Genomic DNA, 20,752 nt, shown 5'->3' on the forward strand with positions numbered 1-20,752 from the left:
CAAAGAACAATGTGCAGTGGAAGTGAATATTCGACTGTTTCTCATTACTCTTTTACGAGCCTTCCTTTTGCCCTCCCTCCATTCATCCTTCCCCTCCTCTCGCTTTCTCATCCAGTCCCCTTCCCTTTTCCCTTCCCCCTGTGTCCACTGTTACGGTATGTGGGAAGGCGGAGTATGGGTGGCGGGATGAGGGAAATAGATAGAGGGAGTTGAAATGTTGATATTAGAGAAGAGACAAGTTGGGAAAGAGTGCACTGTGGCAGAAATAAAGAGGGAAAAAAGAAGAGGAAGAACAGAAGATAGACTTGAGAGATGGAAAAAAAAAAAAGAGACAGGAGAGGACAGGAAATAAAGATGGAACAGAAGTTTGAAGTAGGGAGAAGATGAAGGAAAGTAAGAAAAAAAGAAGGAAAAAAAAGAGCTGGTTATTAGCGAGATGGAGATTAGAGTTTGGTATAAAGAGGGGAAAAAAAGGGAAGGAGAGGAAAAAAGCAGCTGAGTATGGGAGTATGGGAAGAAGAAAAAAGGGAAACAGGAAGATAGAAAGGCGAACTACTGATAGTTAGATATAAAAGAAGAAAAGGGAAAAAGAGAAGAGGAAAGATGAAAAGTATGGAAGAATGGAGAGAGAGAGAGAGAGAGAGAGAGAGAGAGAGAGAGAGAGAGAGAGAGAGAGAGAGAGAGAGAGAGAGAGAGAGAGAGATAAAAGAAGGAAGAAAAGGGAAAAAAGAAGAGGAAAGATAAAAATAGACGAAAACTACAACAAAAGTATGGAAGAATGGAGAGAGATAGATAGATAGACAGAGAGAGAGAGAGAGAGAGAGAGAGAGAGAGAGTCATCTGCTCTTCATGGCTCTATCCAGTAAGGGCATGATAACTAAAGTCCTTAATGCACAGGTGTTCTCATGACCCTTATCGCCCTCACGTATTGGCCGTGTGGCGCTACAATCTGCGGCAGGGAAAGATATAAGATCAATAAATACATGAATGAATAAATAAAAGGAAAAATGGGATCAGGTAATATTAAAAAGAATGTGGCTTAGCTTTTGTGTCTAGAAAATTGTGAGGCCAAAGCTTTGTCAGTTTAATGAGTTTTATTGCAGTCTATTGTAGTTTTATTTTCGTTTATATTTTAGTTTATGCTTTTGATATTTTGTATTCCCCCTTTTTTTTTTCTCTATGTATATTTTTGGTATGTCATTCTATTACATTTTTTTTTTAACTAATATATATCCCCAACACACACAGACACACACACACACACACACACACACACACACACACACACACACACACACACACACACACACACACACACACACACACACACACACACACACACATTTGACGTTATCACTATTAATTTTACTTTGTCATGTATCACTGTTTTTTTTTTTTTTTTTTTTTTTTTATTTATTTCATCTGTGCCTTACATTATTTTCCTTTCTCTCAGTGATAACTTCAATTTTTTTCCCCTCTTTATGTTCCAATACAAGTAATCCTTTATTAGAGGATTAAATTATTTCACACATGATAAAGGTTTATGGAACTGCAAATCATTAGCTGTAAAATATATAGAGAAAAAAAAGATTTGTTATATGTATTGTAGTGGAGCAAATTTATACTCTCTCTCTCTCTCTCTCTCTCTCTCTCTCTCTCTCTCTCTCTCTCTCTCTCTCTCTCTCTCTCTCTCTCTCTCTCTCTCTCTCTCTCTCTCTCTCTCTCATGCACTATTGGAAAAGCTATTCAAAGTCGGTACCTGCTCAAACTTTCTGCTCCATTCACCAGAGTTCGTTGTTTCGGTGTTAGTTCATGTCATGGTGTAGCGAGGGAGATAAGACACATCGCTCGCAAATCATAACCATCATCAACATCATAATACCGTCACCAGTACAGGTAATAAGTATATTGTAACTTCTCTCTTTACCATTTACCATTGCCATCATTAATTACTGTACAGCTGATTCCATTATCGTTTTCACATTATTAATTACTGGGGGGTTTTTTCCAACCATTATCGCCATCCTGAATCATTGTAGTTGTTTTTTTTTTTTTCTTTTATTAGCGTACTGCATGTATTACTGCAATCAATATCATCATCTCGTATCATCCGCGCTGTAAATCACCTTATTATCCGTATCAGTAACGTCATTATAATTGCCCCGTATCATTAGCGTTGTTAATTACCACATTACCAATAAATTAGCATGACTTACACCAAACACATTCACTATTACACTTCACAGAAAAATTATCTGCTAAATATATTCCCCCATCTATGGACAGACAGACAGACCTAAGGCAGCTGGGACCATTGGTGATTACATTTAGCCCCTTGAGTACCATGACGTGTTTCCATATTCATTGTGCTTACTGTTTAATGATTTTTTATAGCTTCCGAAACTTATGTGGAGGATTAAATTAGTGAAGACTGTGGCCATTAATCATCTGACCTCCATAGACCCTTCCTCATGTCAACAAAAAAAAAGGTCTAGTCATACACAAATCTCAAGGTAGAAATGTGTCCCAGTATTGAAAAGGTTAGAGAGATTTTTCAAGACATTTATCCCTGTCTTTTGGCTAACTTTTTTTTTCGGGTCTGTAAGGGGATTGGTAGCTGAGGGAACCATTTTCTTTTTTCCTGTTTTTTTTTTTACCCTTGTCCTGTTTTCACCTCTTTCATTAAAAAAAAAAAAAAACTAATTCATAAACACTTTCACACCGGATGTTCTGCCACGGTCAGCTATTACACAGAAATGCAAAGTAAGGTGCAGAAAATTCATAGGTACCATTTATATGTACGTTGATTGTAAGTATCTTAAGGAATGTTGTCATTTGATTAAAGAAGCCGCAGCTCAGATGTTTCCTACACTGTCAATTAGATAAGAATTCAAATAGAAATGCAATAAAATGTAGATAATATTCTTAGTTATAACGAATATCTTGAGCAAGGAAAGGTTATTATTAGAGCAGCTTTTAACGGACCCACATCTCAGATCCTTATGTGTTATTTGTTAATCAGGTTGTTAGTATTTTAAAGAAAGATTAGACAAGTTTATGAATAAGGAAAATAATGAAAATTGATAGGTATGTTTCATTAAGAGACTGCCACGTGTAAAGTTGGCGTGGCTGATTCTTGCAATTCCTTTTATTTTTTCACTTGCCTTTGACCTTTAAATCTGTTTTGCTATTGAAATTTGAACGAACGCATCACGGAATGACCGATATCATTCACCACGCCTCAGTTTTCATCACACACGTAGCTTTAATCGGTGACGTTTCATCATGACCCCTTTTGTTGCAGTGACCTGAATCAATTAGTCAGTCAATCAGTGTGTCAATCAATCATTCCGGCATTCAATATTGACAGAGTACTTCACTGCTCTCCAAAAATAAGTAAGGAAAAAAAAAAAGAAATATGCACGAGGAATATTACAGAAAACATCATAAACCTTAATATTTTTTAACGTATTTCTTGGTGAAGTAATTCTAGTTATTATGAGCAAGAAAAGCTGAGTTATCGTAATTGGTCTTCCTTAGCGAAACTTTCAGGAAACTGATTGACAAAAGAAAATACTGAATCACGGGAGAGCGGAAAGTCGTGAAAGGAAAAGGAGGAAGAAGAAAATGAACAAGAAGAAAAAAGAAGAACAAGAAGAGCACAGAAAGAAAAAGAGCAAGATGAAGAGAAGGAGGAGGAGGATGAAGACATACCTGAAAAAAACTACAAGCAAAACAGAAGAGAAGGAAGAATAGCTAAAAGAAAACTAGAAACAATGGAAAGAATAGGATGGGAGAACAAGAGAACACAGTGATGGTTGGAATGAGCAAAGGGGAAAGAGAGAAGAGGGAGAGATATGAACTGGAAGAGGAGAGAGAAAAGTTAAAGAGGAAGTGAAGAAAAAACAAAAAAATATATGAAGGGAAACAATGAGCTGCATGTAGAGGATAAAAAGTAAGAGAAAATAAGGAAAATAAGTAGATTAACGAAATAAAATGAGAAAAGTAAAAGAAGTGGAAACAGACCAAAGAAAATAAATTAAAAAGAGATTAAACAATATAGGGAAAATAAACTGAGGAAAGAAGGATATACAAGAGAAGAGAAAACGAAGGAGGAAACGAAGCAAAACAATGAGAAGAAGAAAAAAAGAATAAAACAGTAGAAAAAATGAAGCGATTGTGGAGGATACATAAAGATGAAACAAAAAAGAGAGAAGAGAGAAAGAGAAGGTGAAAAAAGTAGAAGACAAAGTGGAACAAGAGGAGGGAGAAACAAAAAAAAAAGCGAAAGAAAAAAGATAAGTCAAAGAGAAAAGTGGACAGAGGAGGAAAGGATAAGAGAGAAGATACGAGTAGAGAGTGTCGCGCACCATTGTCTGGCCTCGAGGGGAAGGGCGTGGCTCAAATCCAGGGAGATTTTTATCGCCTGCATTTTTCTTTTCAGCACGTATTATTTCTGTCCACTCCTTCCTGCTGCAGTAAGTGAAATGTGAAAATATCAAGGAAAGGAACACAACACTTTTGCAACTCTAATGTGGAAACGTGCGCGTGCCGAAAAGGGTTTACAGAAGAATTTGAAGCTTATCAAAACACGCCATGACCCTGTTATTCTTGCCGTCTCTCGTGTATTATGTGGAATAGCGGCGGCATGAGCAAAACGACGACCAAAACGACGAAGAAGAAGAAGAGGTATAGGAGGAAGAGGAGGAGGAAGAGGAAGAGGAAGAGGAAGAAGACGAAGAGAAGGACCACAAACGAATACAGAGGTAGAAAAAGCAGCAGCAGCAGAATTTTTAACCATGACATGGCATTACACCATTAGAGAGAGAGAGAGAGAGAGAGAGAGAGAGAGAGAGAGAGAGAGGCGCTTTTCCCCACCAACCATTCTCCTCGACCGTGCAGTTACGAGGTGAAGAAAAACCGTGCAGAGAGGAAAATTTATATTGAAGGAGGGAAAAAGAAGAAGGAGGAGGAGGAGGAGGAGAAGGAAGAGGAAGAGTAAAGGAGAAAAGAACGTGCTGCCAGACCAGAGGGAGAAAGAACACCCCAAGACAGCAATAAAGTGCCCCACCAAACCACCTGGGCAGTGTAGCACGTTCCCGGTACCAGTAGTTTGATGGCAGGGCGAGGAGGAAGTGAGGGGCGTTATGGTGCATCAAGCCGCCTGCCGGAAAGCCTGTCTCCTCTCTTGTGGCAGTAGTTATCGGGCATTTCCATGTGACAACCCGCGTGACCTTGTGAATGATAATACCACGGCCTAATTTTTACAGTGAGGCTTGTCAGCAGCAGAAGGGACACCAAACGCGGTTAATATGTTGGATAGACAAGGAGGTACACACACACACACACACACACACACACACACACACACACACACACACACACACACACACACACACACACACACACACCGCGTAGTGTAATGGTTAACACGCTCGACTCACTCGAGAGGGTCCGGGTTCGAATCCCGGAGGCGGCGAGGCAAATAGGCAAGCCTCTTAATGTGTGGCTCCTGTTCACCTAGCAGTAAATAGGTACGGGATGTAACTCGAGAGGTTGTGGCCTCGCTTTCCCAGTGTGTGGAGTGTGTTGTGGTCTCAGTCCTACCCGAAGATCGGTCTATGAGCTCTGAGCTCGCTCCTTAATGGGGAAGACTGGCTGGGTGACCAGCAGACGACCGAGGTGAATTACACATCTAAATAATATAAACACAGGGCTCGAAATAGAAAGCATCATGGAACGCACGTCAACACTCATCGCCTCTTTTCATGTGGTGGAGTATGTCATGTCCGCGACGAGCAGCTGAAAAACACCCAGGAGTGTCAGCGGGAGTGTGTCGCTTTCAGTGTGCACAGTTTTAACTCCAGCATTTGGACGGTGGACGCCAGAACCCCCGTGGACTGCACAACACTGGATGTCACTTTGAAGGGAACAGCGCGCCGCCTTGAGCTGGACGGAGCCAAAGGGGCATGTTGGCCACGTCGACAAAGATACAATAAAGCGAAAAGAACAAAGGTGCGGTCAGACTAAAGGGTAAGACTCGGTGGCTTTTAGTGGAACATTTTGTCTGCCGCCACGTTGGCTGCTCTCCTCTCCTGCTACAAAAATTAAGACTAAAATTACAGCAAGGAAAGCACATTTAACTAAAAGGCAACGCGGCAGTATTACCTCCACTTCGCCAATTAATAGCTGCACTTCTTTTTTTTCGTGCAACAGCTTCCAGACTTAAGGCGGAACGAGGCTCTCCGTGCATGGCGAGACTGCAGACTTGTTGGCAAAAGAAGTGGTGAAGCTTAAGATCTTGGAGCTGTCTTAGCGTCTTAGGCCCGCCGACCACAGCATGTTTTAAAAGCTTAGCGAAGGAGTGGAGTGAAGTGAGGCAAACTCTTTCTTGTTTATGTTTCAGCTGACCTTTGCTGGAAGGACCGGGGCAAACATACAACGGTTTACTCTAATTTCCATCCAAACCTTTGGGGAGTTTTCATGCATAGATATTGCTCTTCCATAAGTAAATGGTGTAATAATGCCTGCTGCGAAACTAATTGGTTTAAGGTTGTAGAGATGGAAACAATTTAGTGATGGTGGTATGTGGTAATACAAATTTTAGATTAAGGAGAGAGAGAGAGAGAGAGAGAGAGAGAGAGAGAGAGAGAGAGAGAGAGAGAGAGAGAGAATGTCAAACTGTTTGCAATAGTGATAAATAAGAAACTAATCTGGCAATTATTAAAGAATAGGGGAAAGTTTACAAAAATGTGTGTTTGTGTGTGTGTGTGTGTGTGTGAGAGAGAGAGAGAGAGAGAGAGAGAGAGAGAGTGCCTTGCTATGGTGGATGGGAGCGAGTGACAAGTGACGCTGCACAGGAAGAGGCGCCAGCAGCAGTTGGGGACAGTCACTGACTCACAGAGGGATCATATCGTGACATACAGTTCAGAGAGTGTACTGCAACCCAAAACAGAGATATCATACTGTTTTGTTTGTATATATTATCATTACCATTATCATCACCATTAGCATTGGCATTCGTTGTTGTCATTACCACTAGGATCAACAGCTACCATCATTATTTGCATTATATGAATTAGCACACAACACATACACGCACTGTACACAAATACTGTCATTATGAAAACAGCATTACATGGACGAGCTTATCAGTCACAGTTCAGTGGGTCAGTAATGGTAACATTGAATTACGTCGTTTCTTTGGCGGCTAAAAGAGCGCGGCGGGAGGAGCGTCTTTCTCTACCCTGTGTTACCCTGCCTTGCTATGCCTTGCCATGCCCTTCTCTGCCTTTCCCTGCCCTCTTCTGCCCTACCCTGCTCTGCCCTGCCTTGCCCTGCTCTGCCTTGCCTTACCTTGCTCTGCTCTGTCCTTCCCTGTTCTGCCTTATCTTGTCTTGCTCTATCTTGCCTTGCTTTGCTCTGCCTTGTCTTGTCTTGCCTTGCCTTGCCTTGCCTTGCCTTGCCTTGCCATGCCATGCTCTGCGCTGCCCTGCCTTGCTCTGCCTTGCCTTGCCCTGCTCTGCCTTGCCTTGCATTGCCTTACCTGCCTTGACTCCAACACTCGTACACACGCCTCTCCGCTAACCACTCACAAATACCCCTTCCACTCCCACTTCACCCCTCCCACCACCTACAGTTCTCGATCGACACAGCACACGCCGGCATTCTGTCTTTGCAAGTGTATCAAATTCCAGGGAAACGAACAGAACGATGCTATTGCTAGTTGTTGTTTTTTCTTCTTCTTTCCGCATGTCAAGGTCGGCATTAGTTCCGTCCTCTGCACAATCCTGGAAGCATGAAGCAATCGCGGACTCTGCTCCTCTAAATACGATATGCTGATTTACTGATGGTTATGATGTTCGCTTTCTCTATACAGTATTATCATGGAATTTCAAACTAAAAATCCTATTTCACGAAAGGAGAAATGCGTCCTGTATATCATTAATTGGAAGTGGGTGGATTTGCATTTCCCTCTCCACCTCTCCTGCTTCCAGATATTCGACATCTCGCAATATTCTCACAAAGCATCAGTCCCTCACACAGCGAGCCTTACTGTTATCTGAGTTAGAGAAGATGCGCAGCGGGGCAACTCAAGTACTGTATTTAAAGCTCTCGTTTATCCTCCACAACCCAGCTCGTTCTCTTCCCAGTGGATAGCAGAGACGCTAACCTGAACCCGCCCAGTAAGGCCTTCATAGCGACGCCCTGACCACGCCCACCACCGCCTCCCGTGCCGCTGCTCAGCTAACACTCGCCACTTGCCACGCACTCTCCGTCACCCCGCTGCCACTTTAGTACTCGCCTTCGCCGTCACGATCCCATTATTGACTGTATGGCTTCTGAACCGCTTTGCCTCCCACAACTTCTCGCCCTTTTGATCCAGCCCGGCCTTGGTGTTGTCGCGTGGGATCGTCTTGCTTGCCAGGGTGTCGGATCAATACGTCCCGTGCAAGAAGTAATCGCGTAGGCTCGTTATGAGCGATATTTCATTGTTCTTTCCCTGTGGTTATGAGTGTGGCAAATGAGTCTTGCCTCTCACCGCGTCGTTATTACCTTAAGCGATGTGACGCGAGTTTTGTTTCTCACGCCCAATCTTTCTTTCTCGGGTCATGTAGCGTCTCTTGCTTTATGAGGTGTGGAAAGTGGTGTTACGTGTGTGTGTGTGTGTGTGTGTGTGTGTGTGTGTGTGTGTGTGTGTGCGTCGTCGTTGGGGATTTTTCAGAAATATACTATTTTATAAGTATTTTTTTTGGTGCGCGTGTTTGAAAATAATAGCCGTGGTTATTTTGCAGTCCTTCCTTTGTCAAATGAACATCACCACTTCACTACAAAGGTCAACGAACAGTTAACGTTGATGTCGTGTGTGTGTGTGTGTGTGTCCGTGTGTATCCAGCAGGTAATGTACCACTTAATACGCACATTTAGTGTTTATACATCCATCACGAGTCCATAAACTTGTTCTCTCTCTCTCTCTCTCTCTCTCTCTCTCTCTCTCTCTCTCTCTCTCTCTCTCTCTCTCTCTCTCTCTCTCTCTCTCTCTCTCTCTCTCTCTCTCTCTCTCTCTCTCTCTCTCTCTCTCTCTCTCTCTCTCTCTCTCTCTCTCTCTCTAATTCACCAACACAAAACTTCAAAGCAAGCAAACCTAAAGATACACATTTATGTTTCCTTTCTGCATGACCGACCCTCGTGACGTCAACAAACCTGAGCCACTGGACACTCACCTCACCTCACCTCACCTCACCTCACCTGACGATCTCATTAACTCACCCACACACAATACACGATACACGTACCCGAGACAGCCAGCGATGGAGGCGGTCAAGAGGGAGAGAGAGGAGAGGAGGGGATGGAGGGGAGAAAGAGAGAGAGAGAGAGTGGACTGATTGGTTACGTGCATGACTGACATTGACTCACTGACGCTGACTGACGGACGGCTGACGTGGAGGAGCGGTGGGTGGTTCGCGCCTCCACTTTACAACCACCGACACACACACCACACCACACCACTCCATTCCACTCCACCCGAACCTCCATAAATTTTCCTCCTCCCACCGTGACCATAAATCCCACGGAGTAATTCTCGTCATGCCTTGTTATCAGTTCCCTCCACTACTCCTCTTCCTTCTCCTCCTCCCCCTCTTCCTCCTCCTCCTCCTCCTCCTCTTCTTCCTCTTGCTTGCATCGTTCGTCTTCTCCTTCGTCGTTTCTCTGCTTCTTCCTGTTTCTTCCTCCTTCGTTATTCCTTTTTTTGTCTTCGTTTCCTCGTATTGTTGCTTAGTTCATCTCCATTTTTGAGCATCCTCCTCTCCTCTTCCTCCGTTTCTTTTTTTTTCTTTCCTTTCCCTCGTCGCTTCGTTTCTCCTCCTTGTTTACCTCTCTTCTTTCCTCTCTCCCCTTATCCTTTGTCTCCGCATTTCTCCTCCCTCAATTTCTTCACCTTTCTATCTATTATTTATATCTACCTTTGCTCATCATCTCCATCGTACCTTCTTCATTCTCTCCTTTCCTCCTTACTGCCCCTCGTTCCATCCATCCCCTTCCTCTTACCGCGACTTCCTTCTTTTTACATATATTTCGTTCTCCTCGTCTTCACTTTATCAACACTACATCTGCAGTACCCAGGAACCTCTCTGCCTCTCTACCCTCGCTTGCATTCTCTCCAGTACTCAACACACAATACTTCCCACATGTTCGTCGTCCTTTTTTTCATTTCCTTAAGCCCTCTTTGCATCTCTCGTTCCTTCACTCAGTACTCCTGCATTTCTAGTTCCCGCTTTTTTCGCTCTCTCCCCCTGCACTATTCTCGCTGACCCCTTACGTAAATCAGGGAGAAAAATATCATGAAGTAATAGGGAGAAGCTGGGACGGAGCGGCACTTAAGTTAACAAGATTACCGTTTCCCTCAGCTGGAAAGGTACGCAAATGTAAGGTAAGAGTGCGTGCAAAGTCGTGGAAAGGAGTGAGAGTAGAGGGGCGTAGTGAGAGAGGGAGGAGGAAAGGGAGAGAGAGAGGGAAAACGAGTCAAAATACAAATGATGGAGCAGTTCTTGAGGGAGTCTCGCCGCTTGTGGAGTTATATAAAAGTTACCTCATCAACTGGAACAGCAGAAGTGGACCGGGGTGGCATTACCAGGACGTGAATGAGAAAACTTAGAAAAATAAAATAAAAGACACTTAAAACCTCGTATAAGAGGATCACCAAGAAGCCACAGATAAAAAAAAAAAAAAAAAAACAGTGACAAAGATACAGTGAGTTTTTTTGCTTTTATTTCGTCTTCCTTGTCGTTTTAACCACAATATCCTCAGTTTGTATGTTTGAAGAATTACGTGTACTGTAAAAAATATGAGACTTTCCTTTTGCTGAGATTTATACCTTTTTTATAGTAGTTTATGAATGAGTACAAAGGTTAGAGCAAGGAACGAGATAGTGGTCATGCAAGTTGGTGAAATCTTGTGCATGTCTGTCGCCAATAGCTCAGCGTTGCGTGTTTTTATGTGTGCTGCTTGAGGTAATCCGGAGAGATTTTCGCAGACTTCTACTAAAGCGCTTTCAGCAAAACCACGCTGTTAAGACGTCTCTCGGCACACCACCACCACCACCACCACCACCACCACCACCACCACCAGGCTAGCGCTGCGTCCTTTCTTAATGCATGTACTGCCACAATGTTTAGCTCCCCAATAAACTTGTACAAGAAAGTATTTTGCTCACCAATAATAGAGTGTCTTAAAATCTCTAATAGACTAAACAAGAATGACTGCACCTCACCACTAGATTACCAGAACCTGTTTAATTCACCAATAGAATACAAAAACGTCTTCACCTCACATATAGAATGCCAGAACGCCTTCACCTAACTACAAGATTATCACCACACCAATCTTTTAACTGTATATTAACACAATGTCCTTTAGCAAACTATTGAAATACCAGAAAGTGTTCAATTAATCAGTACACCACCAGAATGTTTTGAGTAACTATCACACTACTATATATTTTCAAGAGAAGTGCCCTGAGCAAAACCAAACCACCGGAAGGCATTCTATCAAATCACCAGAGAAACAGGACATCTTTATCAAATACCAAGTCTACCGGAGCGTCTTCTGCAGACCAGTAAACTAATACAGGCTTCAAAGCGTCCTCAACAAGGCAATACACGACCAAAGGGGCTGTAGCAGAGAGAACTCCAAGTCAGAGCAGAGAAGGAAGAGAGGGTAAGACTTCGATACACCCTCTGACCTATCCTTGGGGACTCTTTAACTCTTAAGACAGACTGCAGCGAAAGTGAAAGATACAGTGGTGGTTGGAACCTGGAACCATCGCCTTGATCCTTCCAGCATTGAAGAGGATCGAACCAAGGAATGAAAGAAGGAACAACGTTGACTTTAAAGAAACGGAGTAAAAAGGAATAGCTGGGAGGAGAAGCAGACCCAGAGAGAATATACTGGCAGGGTTGTTTTATTGCGAAATCCTGCTCTTCCTTGCGTTTGCCTCGCCCATTCCGTCCTCGCCTTGGGTAAGAGAGCTGGAGGGCGCCGCGCCGCCACGACACAGCGCGAAGGACGCCCTCACAACAGATTCAGCGGCAGCAGGTGGAGTTTTGCTGCCCTGAGCTGTTCACAAACCAGTTAAAAGAAAAATGGCACCGCAGTGAGTGTGGGTTTTTCTTTACTCTTTTCTACTTTTCTTTCCCATTCTCTCTTTCTTTTAGTTCTTTTGGTGTTGAAACGCCGTGTGACTTCAAAGTAAAAGGTGTGTGTGTCAAAAAAGTTTCTTAGCAAAGTGTTATTAAATGGGAATATTCTTTTTTTCTTTTTTTTTTTAGTTTCTTTTTTAGAGGCGTGCCTGCTTTTTGTCTCGTGGGTATGAAAGCAAAGGTCGCGTGTAAAAAAAAAAGTTCCGAGCCGAAACCAAACTGACTCATTTGTGCCAAAATAAAAAATAATACTCCCCTCAGAATTCTCTCCTTGTATTCTGCGTCTGAAAGAGTTCAAGTTGTAAAAGAAAGTGGAAAAAATATTATATTGACCATTGTAAAGTTCGCCGTGGTTCGTGAGGCGATGAAAAAAAGGTTATTTCACCTTCATACTACATAAAGAAGCAGATGCAGAAAAAAAGAATGGAAATATGAGTGCAAAACCTGATTCAAGAGGTGGCTGGAATTGAGTTCGATTGGAGAAAGTGACACAGCGGACGAGCGAAGAAAGCCTTTATCTATTTTTCAGAGGTTTCTTGAGAGCCATCATGGGAGAGAGAGAGAGAGAGAGAGAGAAATCGAGAATGGTGGCATGTTTCTTAGTGGGTTAGTGTTTTATTCACCTACGGAAATAGCTCAGAAGTATTGGTGAGTAGGACTGAGACGACACACACTACACACCAGGACAGTGACTCCACGATCCCCAAGGTTACATACCGTACATACTTGCTGCCAGGTGAACAATGAATACACATTAACAGGTTGCCCCATTTACCTTTCCGTGCCTGGGACTTAAACCGTGGCCTGCTGGGTTGTGACCCGAGCGTGCTAACCACTGCACTACTATGTGTGTGTGTGTGTGTGTGTGTGTGAGTGGGAGGGGATGAGACAGGTGAGTGAACAGTTGCAGGTTAATTAATCAACTATATGGGAGGTGTTTTGTTCGTAGACACATCTATGGATATGAGTGGGAACATCATTCATCTCTCTCTCTCTCTCTCTCTCTCTCTCTCTCTCTCTCTCTCTCTCTCTCTCTCTCTCTCTCTCTCTCTCTCTCTCTCTCTCTCTCTCTCTCTCTCTCTCTCTCTCTCTCTCTCTCTCTCTCTCTCTCTCTCTCTCCCACACGAATCACCAAAAGATTCAAACCTCTGACACAAACAGTCCATAGTAACAAGACATTTATTGGTGTTCCTTTGGGTTTCTTTGTGGTTCCCAAGAAAAATACCCATAAAATGTGTTTTAATTATGTAACAACGTAGCGTCCAACTCACCATAATATTAACGCGCATTGCAGCAGCAGCGGCGGTGGCGACCTTGTTCAGTAGGTCTTTCTTTTGTCTTTTTCTTACCTCCCTCTCTTACCCTCCTTCTCCCTCTCTCATCCTCTCTCCCTCTCCTCTCCCTCTCTTCTCCTCTCCCTCCCTCCCTCTCCCTCAGGACCAAGACGAGGTTGGCTGAGGAAGCAGTTAAAAGTGAGTGTTGCGGAGTGTTTTTGTGTGTATGTGTCTTTCTTGTTACTTGCACATTCAGAACCTCACACACAAGAGAGAGAGAGAGAGAGAGAGAGAGAGAGAGAGAGAGAGAGAGAGAGAGAGAGAGAGAGAGAGAGAGAGTGAGACAATGAAGGTAATATTATTTTTTCATACACCTTCTGGCGTCAGTCGTTGTCCTGAATGCCGTGATATTTACCTCATGACGATACTTCTCTTCCTTATTCATGTCCCTCTTATTGGCAGTCCTTTGGTTCCTTCTGCCCTCAATCTTACCTCCCCTACGCCTCATTCTTTTATTAATACCTTTCTTTCATTCTTTTATAAGTACCTCTCTTCAGCTCCAGCAAAAGGTCGCTAAGTGTGTAACGGACACTTAAAACGCTTTGCTGTCTCACCATCACTACTTTCCTTAGGCTCCAGCTGAAGATACTCGTGTTATTAAGGGTATTTTTACGGTTCTGTTAATGGACTAGCAACATTTTTAGATTATTATAAGGGAAAACTATCTTGAAAACCCAGGTATTCGTCTCTGTGGCCTTGGAAAACTGTCGCGGTAAGAGAGCAAGGCGTTTCTGAATATAGGCCTTATTTGTTTATAAGTATCTTGTGCGTTTGTGTGTGTGTGTGTTAGAGTCTCATTTCCTCGTGTTAGCTTCGTCGTGTTGGTGAGTTTTGTGTTACTTTCGACTCATGTATTTCAGAAAACGGTCAATTTGAGAGAAGACTGGACTAGACCCCTTGAAAAATGAAAATAAGAAGGGAGAATCGACACTTCTTCTTTCTCCTTCTCCTCTTCCTCCTTCTTCTCTTTGTCCTCCTCCTCTTCCTGAATGTACAAGGCCATCAGTGGTTTATTTATCAGGCAGGTCTTATTTGTCTTTTAAGTTCACGTTTTGAATCCTGCGTGGCCAGTGTCTGAGTGCATCGCAGGTGGCACGAGAGTCATTCCCTTTGTGGCGATCTATTTCATGCATCGATTTCCATGTTTTGTTTATTTTTAGTGTTTGTAAGCGTCAGTTCTCTGTCTCAAGGCTTCGTTACGTATCTTCCTTGTCTGTTTGATCGGTTGTTTGTGTTGCTTTCTGTCTGTAGGGCTTTCTATTTGTCTGTTTCTCTATTTCGTATTATTATGTGTCTCTGTCTGTCTGTTTGTGTATATGTGTGTGAGTCTTCTCTCTCTCTCTCTCTCTCTCTCTCTCTCTCTCTCTCTCTCTCTCTCTCTCTCTCTCTCTCTCTCTCTCTCTCTCTCTCTCTCTCTCTCTCTCTCTCTCTCTTCCTCTGTGTGTGTGTGTGTGTGTGTGTGTGTGTGTGTGTGTGTGTGTGTGTGTGTGTGTGTGTGTAAGAAATGGACTTGCGTAATGATGATGGCAATGGTGATGGATGAACAGCTTCGTGCACTTACCGCGACTGGCAGTGTGTGTGTGTGTGTGTGTGTGTGTGTGTGTGTGTGTGTGTGTGTGTGTGTGTGTGTGTGTGTGTGTGTAATTTATTTTGCTTACTTTTTCTCCATCTGACTGTCATCCATTAATGATTGTGAACTACGTAATTAAGAAAAAAAAAAGCTGGAAGAAAGTAGAATAGAAGTTAACATCAAAGTGAAAAAAAAGAAAAAAAACAAGAGAGAGAGAGAGAGAGAGAGCAATATGTCCTTTCTATACATAATTCATCCACACATCCTCCTTTTACCTTCCCCACTCCCTCCTATATACACTCCTCAACCACAGCACTCTACCACTTACTTCTCCCCCCCTCCAGTAACTCCACCCGTCGCTTCCCTGCTTACCTGTTTACCTTTGTACTCACTGCTACTCCCTCAAGGCAAGGCGTGTCACAGCGAGGTCGTGTCAGTGTTATTTGCTTATATTCAACATTAACAGCACGTTCACTGCGTCATGGGAGTTCCGGGACACGCATACATGAGAAATGAGGTGAATGGTGATGACTGATGCTATTTACCTGTCGTTACTTGCAAGTCCGTGAAGTTAATTTGGGACACGAAGTAATGAGGTGGATGTGAAAATCTGGTGGGATTTGTGTGGTGATTATTGTTGACTTGTTTTGGTGTTGTGATTTTTATTTCTCTCTCTCTCTCTCTCTCTCTCTCTCTCTCTCTCTCTCTCTCTCTCTCTCTCTCTCTCTCTCTCTCTCTCTCTCTCTCTCTCTCTCTCTCTCTCTCTCTCTCTCTCTCTCTCTCTCTCTCTCTCTCTCTCTCTCTCTCGTGTGTGTGTGTGTGTGTGTGTGATCATGTACTGTTTTTGGGGTAGTACATGTAACTACCTAATCTAATTTACATGTCTCTAATTGATACTGGGTTTGGTGACGATCTTTTCTAACGTGAAATGAATCGTTGTTATTTTGGGTGGGTGGTGGTGGTGGTGGTGGTGGTGGTGGTGGTGATGGTGGTGGTGGTGGTAATAATAGTGTCATGATAGTGATGATAATAGTGCGCTTTGAGAAGTTTCATGAAAAGTTGTTTGGTGTGTGTGTGTGTGTGTGTGTGTGTGTGTCTGTGTGTATGTGGTTTCTTTGTGTGTGGTGTGTATTGCAAGTATTGAATGTGCCAGATAGAACTTTTGTGGGCAATCATGTATGCATATCTTCATTCACACCCTCTCCTTCACACACACACACACACACACACACACACACACACACACACACACACACACACACACACACACACCTTACCTCTCATCATCATCATCATCATCATAATCATCATCATCATTATCATTATCATCATCATCATCATCATCACCACCACCACCACCACCACCACCATCATCACCACCACCACCACCACCACCACCACCATCATCACCATTCTACTTAACAAAACTCCTTCACTTTTCCTTCGCCATTACTTTCACCCGAACTTTTCCTCTTACCTTCCTTTCTTCTCACCGTCTTATCTTGGCTTCTTTCTCTCCTCTTCTCCTCTTCCTCATTCACCTCCACGCACGTCTTAAAACTTCTCCTTTTATCATCATCTTTATCCTCCTTTTCTTGCTTTCTACTCTCCTCCTCATCCACTTCTTACTCCACCTCCTCCTACTCCACCTGATCTCTGTTTGAAGGCTGATTCTCACTCCCTTGTAGCAGCTTTAGGAAGGCAAACGTCTCGGTGAATGAGCCCAAGAAATTCCATTAGTGTAGAGTGTTTGCTGGGGCGCGGCGAGGCGGGAAGCATTTTATTTGATATCAGCTCGGTGGCTTCATGGAGACACGCCAGTGACAGATGATGGTGATGGTGGTGGTGATGATGGTGGTAGTGATGAGAGAGAGAGAGAGAGAGAGAGAGAGAGAGAGAGAGAGAGAGAGAGAGAGACCCTTCCTATGCTCTTAAATATTCTTTAAGTCATTTATTTCATTTTTTCATGATTGTCTTCCTAACAGCGCTCTTTCTGTGTAATGTTTCGTTCTTATCAGTATTTTCCTTTATACCAAGCATCCACGTGTGTGTGTGTGTGTGTGTGTAAGTAAATAAGTAAGTAATGTTTTATTACTAATATCAATGTCACTACAAATTATATAATAGGTATCATAAATAACAATATGTAGCCACGGTCCGTCGTGTGTGTGTGTGTGTGTCAGAGTGCAGCCAGTAACATAAGAAAGTCAAGAAATCATGATCGGTAGGGTTGGTTGGCAAACGCTCACTAGTCAGCTGCAGTGTTGGAGTGTTGTCAACCCACAGTTCACCTTCTGCTTAATATAGGCAAGACCTCACGGATCGCTCTCTCTCATCCCTTTACTCACACACAGCCGCATTTTTCACCCACCCTCTACCAGATCGCATTGATACATTAACGAGTTACTTGACTTTCATTTGCTTGTGGGTATTAATTTACTCGTTTTTACTCCTTTCATCTCGCCTCTGTGTCCATCTTCCGTGCCTTTGCTTTCCTTCTTCTCTCTTTTAACCTTTCGTCATCTATTCGTGTCTCTCCTGCCCCCTTCTCTCTCTCCTTTGTCATCTCTTCCGCGTGTTTTTGCTTTCCTTCATCTTCCCTCCTCCCACATCTCATCTCTCTCTCTTCTCTATTTCAACTTTTTATCATCCTACATGACACCTCTTCCCGGCCCCTTTATCTCCCATTTCCTGTGCCTTTTCTCTCCCGTATCATTGCTTTCTCGCTTCTTCTCCCTCTGACTGATCACTTCTCCCTTCTTTATGTCACACTTATTTAGCCATACATCACATTTCCTCGTATCTCCCTTGTTCCCATTACTCTTCTTTCTTTCCTCCCACGTGTTTTTACTTTCATAGCTCCTCTATTTTTACTCCCACTTACCATTCCTCCTTTGCACATTACACATTTTTACCACCTTAATTTTTTGTCCCATTTTTTCCCTTTGCTTTTATCCACACTGTCTTGATTTACCTTCATTTCCACTCGTCTTTCCTTCCTCCATCCTTGCGTTTCCTCTACTAATCCTTCTTTGCACATTACACATTTTTATAACTTTATATTGCAATTTATTTATTGACCCATTTCCCCTTTACTTTTATCCACACTGTCTTCATTTACCTTCATTTCCACCCATCTTTCCTTCCTTCATCCTTTGCGTTTCCTTTCTCTCACTACGCATTTTGCTTTTCTTCTTGCAAACCCACATAGACACTCGTATTGGCCACAAATCCCATAGTATTAACACCTACAGGGCTCAAGTCTTAATTCCTAGAACCAGAGGAGTGTATTAGGCAAGGAAGGCTGACCGGGGTATAGAATGTAAGGTAAAGGAAACTAAAGGCGGGGAATATTAAGCGGGTTACAGGCAGGTCCATATTTTGCGTTGGTTTCTACTCTCCGCTTTCGAGGAACCTGCTGCGGCCTTGCTTCTTTCTCCCTTCCCTGCTCAGCGTGCTTGGTTCCTGGTAAGGTTTTTGGTTATAGCTGCTCCTTGACGGTAATCTTTTTCTGAAGCATGTGTGTGTGTGTGTGTGTTTTGTTAATTTCTCTTCTTTTTCCTTTTTTTTCGATTTAATTCCTATTTCTTGTTTTTTTTTATCTTTTTTTCCTTTCGTCTTTAGGTTCATCCATGTTGCTTTTTCTTTTCGTATTGCGTATGTGCACTCTTTCATTCAATTTTTTTCTAATTCCTTTATCTCCTTTTCAGATTGTATAAGTTATTCTATCACAGTATTTTCTAGGCATTTAATGTTCTCTTTACATCTTTATTCTCTCTATATACATTCATCCTTCCAATCTATCTCTCATTCCTCTTCATTCATCCCCTCTTCCTCCTCCTTTCTATTTATTTTCTCTCAAGTTCTTAAGATATTTCTTTTCGTTTCCTTTCCTCCTTTCCTTCTTCCTCAGGGACATTTCTTTCCCCTTCTCTATTGTTCCTTCATATTACTTTCTTTTTTCCCAATTTTTTTTTGTCCGGTACTGCCTTTTCTACTTCTCCACAGTACTTGCTTTATTGTCCTCATTCCCCTCTCAAAGTTTCAACCACAATTCACTTCTCCCTTTCCAGCCTTCTTCCGCAATCTCTTCCTTTCCTCCCTTTCTCCCTTTACGATTCCTCTTTTACAGCTCCTCCTTTTTCTCTCTCCCTGGTCCTTTCTCCTTCCCTTCTCCCTTTCCTATGATTCCTACATATTTCTCTCCCTTTTTTTTTCTCTCTCTCTTTTCTCGTACCCGTTCTTTCCTTCCTAGTTCTTCGTACCTTTCCCTTCCTTTCCTTCACTTTCTCAACCTCCGAACCGCCGCCTCGCTCCGCCTGGCTTGCTATTACCCCTCCATCCCCCATCTCCTTAGAAACCACCTTTCTTCTGGCGTAAGTTAGCGGATTTCGATACTTCATGGGCAGTTAGAGTTAATACAAGGTAATATTGGCCTTAAGTTAACCCAATATTCGGATAAAATCGTTTAGAATTAGCGCTTTTTCCGTAAAATGTGCGATTACCGCCACCACTACCGCCACCGCTACTACTATACTATTCTTCTCCTGTGCCCGCCTCCCGCTGTCCCTATATATCCCTGCGCGCTCTCCATCCTGCGCTAAAGTGTTGTTAATTAAGCCTTTATTGGGAGCAGCTCGTTCCGGTTGAATTTCCAAAACGGCGCTCGAAGGTCCCGCTTTATGAGATCAAATTATGTTTACCGGAAAATATTGTCAATTCGCTTCTGCTTGCACGCAAATTAGAATAACCTTCTTTTTTCCTTCCTCCTTTCCTTACTTCCTTTCCTTTTTTCCTTCCTATCTTTCTTCCTTCCTTTTTCTTTCTTTCTTTCTTTCTTTCTTTCTTTCTTTCTTTACTTCCTTCTTTCTTCTTTTTTTCTTTCTTCCTTTCTTTCTTTCTTCCCTACCTCGTTAGCTCGCTTTCTGCTTTCTTTTCCTTTCTTTCCGTCTTTTTTTTCTCGACTTTTTGTTTATTTTTTTCTCTTACATTAGCTTTTCCTGGGTTTTGTTGTGTCCGTTTATCATCTTTAATTTTCCTTGTTTGTCTTTGCTCTCGTTTTCTTCACCTCTCATGCTTTTTAACCTTTTCTCTTCTTTCTCTTCCTTTTCTTCCTCTTCCTCCTTCATTTCCGCCTTTTCCCTTTTTTTCCCAAATTCCTACCTTTCCTGCCTTTTTCTACTTCTCCTCAGTACTTCCTTTATTGTCCTCATTCCCCTCTCAAAGTTTCAATCAGGGTTCATTTTTTTCTCTCCACCTCTCCCTTTCTAACTTTCTTCCGTTTTCTCTCTCCCCGGTCATTTCTCATTATTTTTTCCTGGGTTTGTTGTGTCCCTTCATCATCTTTAATTTTCCTTGTTTGTCTTTGCTCTCTTTTTGTTCACCTCTCATGTTTGTTAATCTTTCCTTCTTCCGCCTCCTTCTCTTCCTCCTCCTTCTCTTTCGCCTCCTTTTGTGGATGAGTTCCGTCTCGCAGGGGGCTTTGTCTACGTGGAGCCTTCCTATGTGACACAACTGCAGCTATCGAGGACACGACCAAGGACGCCACTAACAGCACACTTTGTCAACCATGCAGACACAAATGACGACCAGCGGACCCAATCAGAAGAAACGATGGTGAAATACGAGGAAATGATTTACCACTACAA

The 20,752-nt window shown here is 42.8% G+C and overlaps 1 protein-coding gene across 2 annotated transcripts in view; it reads right to left on the reverse strand.

Annotated features, from left to right (window-relative positions):
- LOC123498578 overlaps window positions 1–20,752 on the reverse strand; it is a 168,635-nt gene that overhangs the window by 123,193 nt on the left and 24,690 nt on the right. The window lies entirely within an intron of this gene.

The sequence above is a fragment of the Portunus trituberculatus genome, chromosome 48, assembly GCF_017591435.1.
Source record: "Portunus trituberculatus isolate SZX2019 chromosome 48, ASM1759143v1, whole genome shotgun sequence".
Classification (NCBI taxonomy): domain Eukaryota; kingdom Metazoa; phylum Arthropoda; class Malacostraca; order Decapoda; family Portunidae; genus Portunus; species Portunus trituberculatus.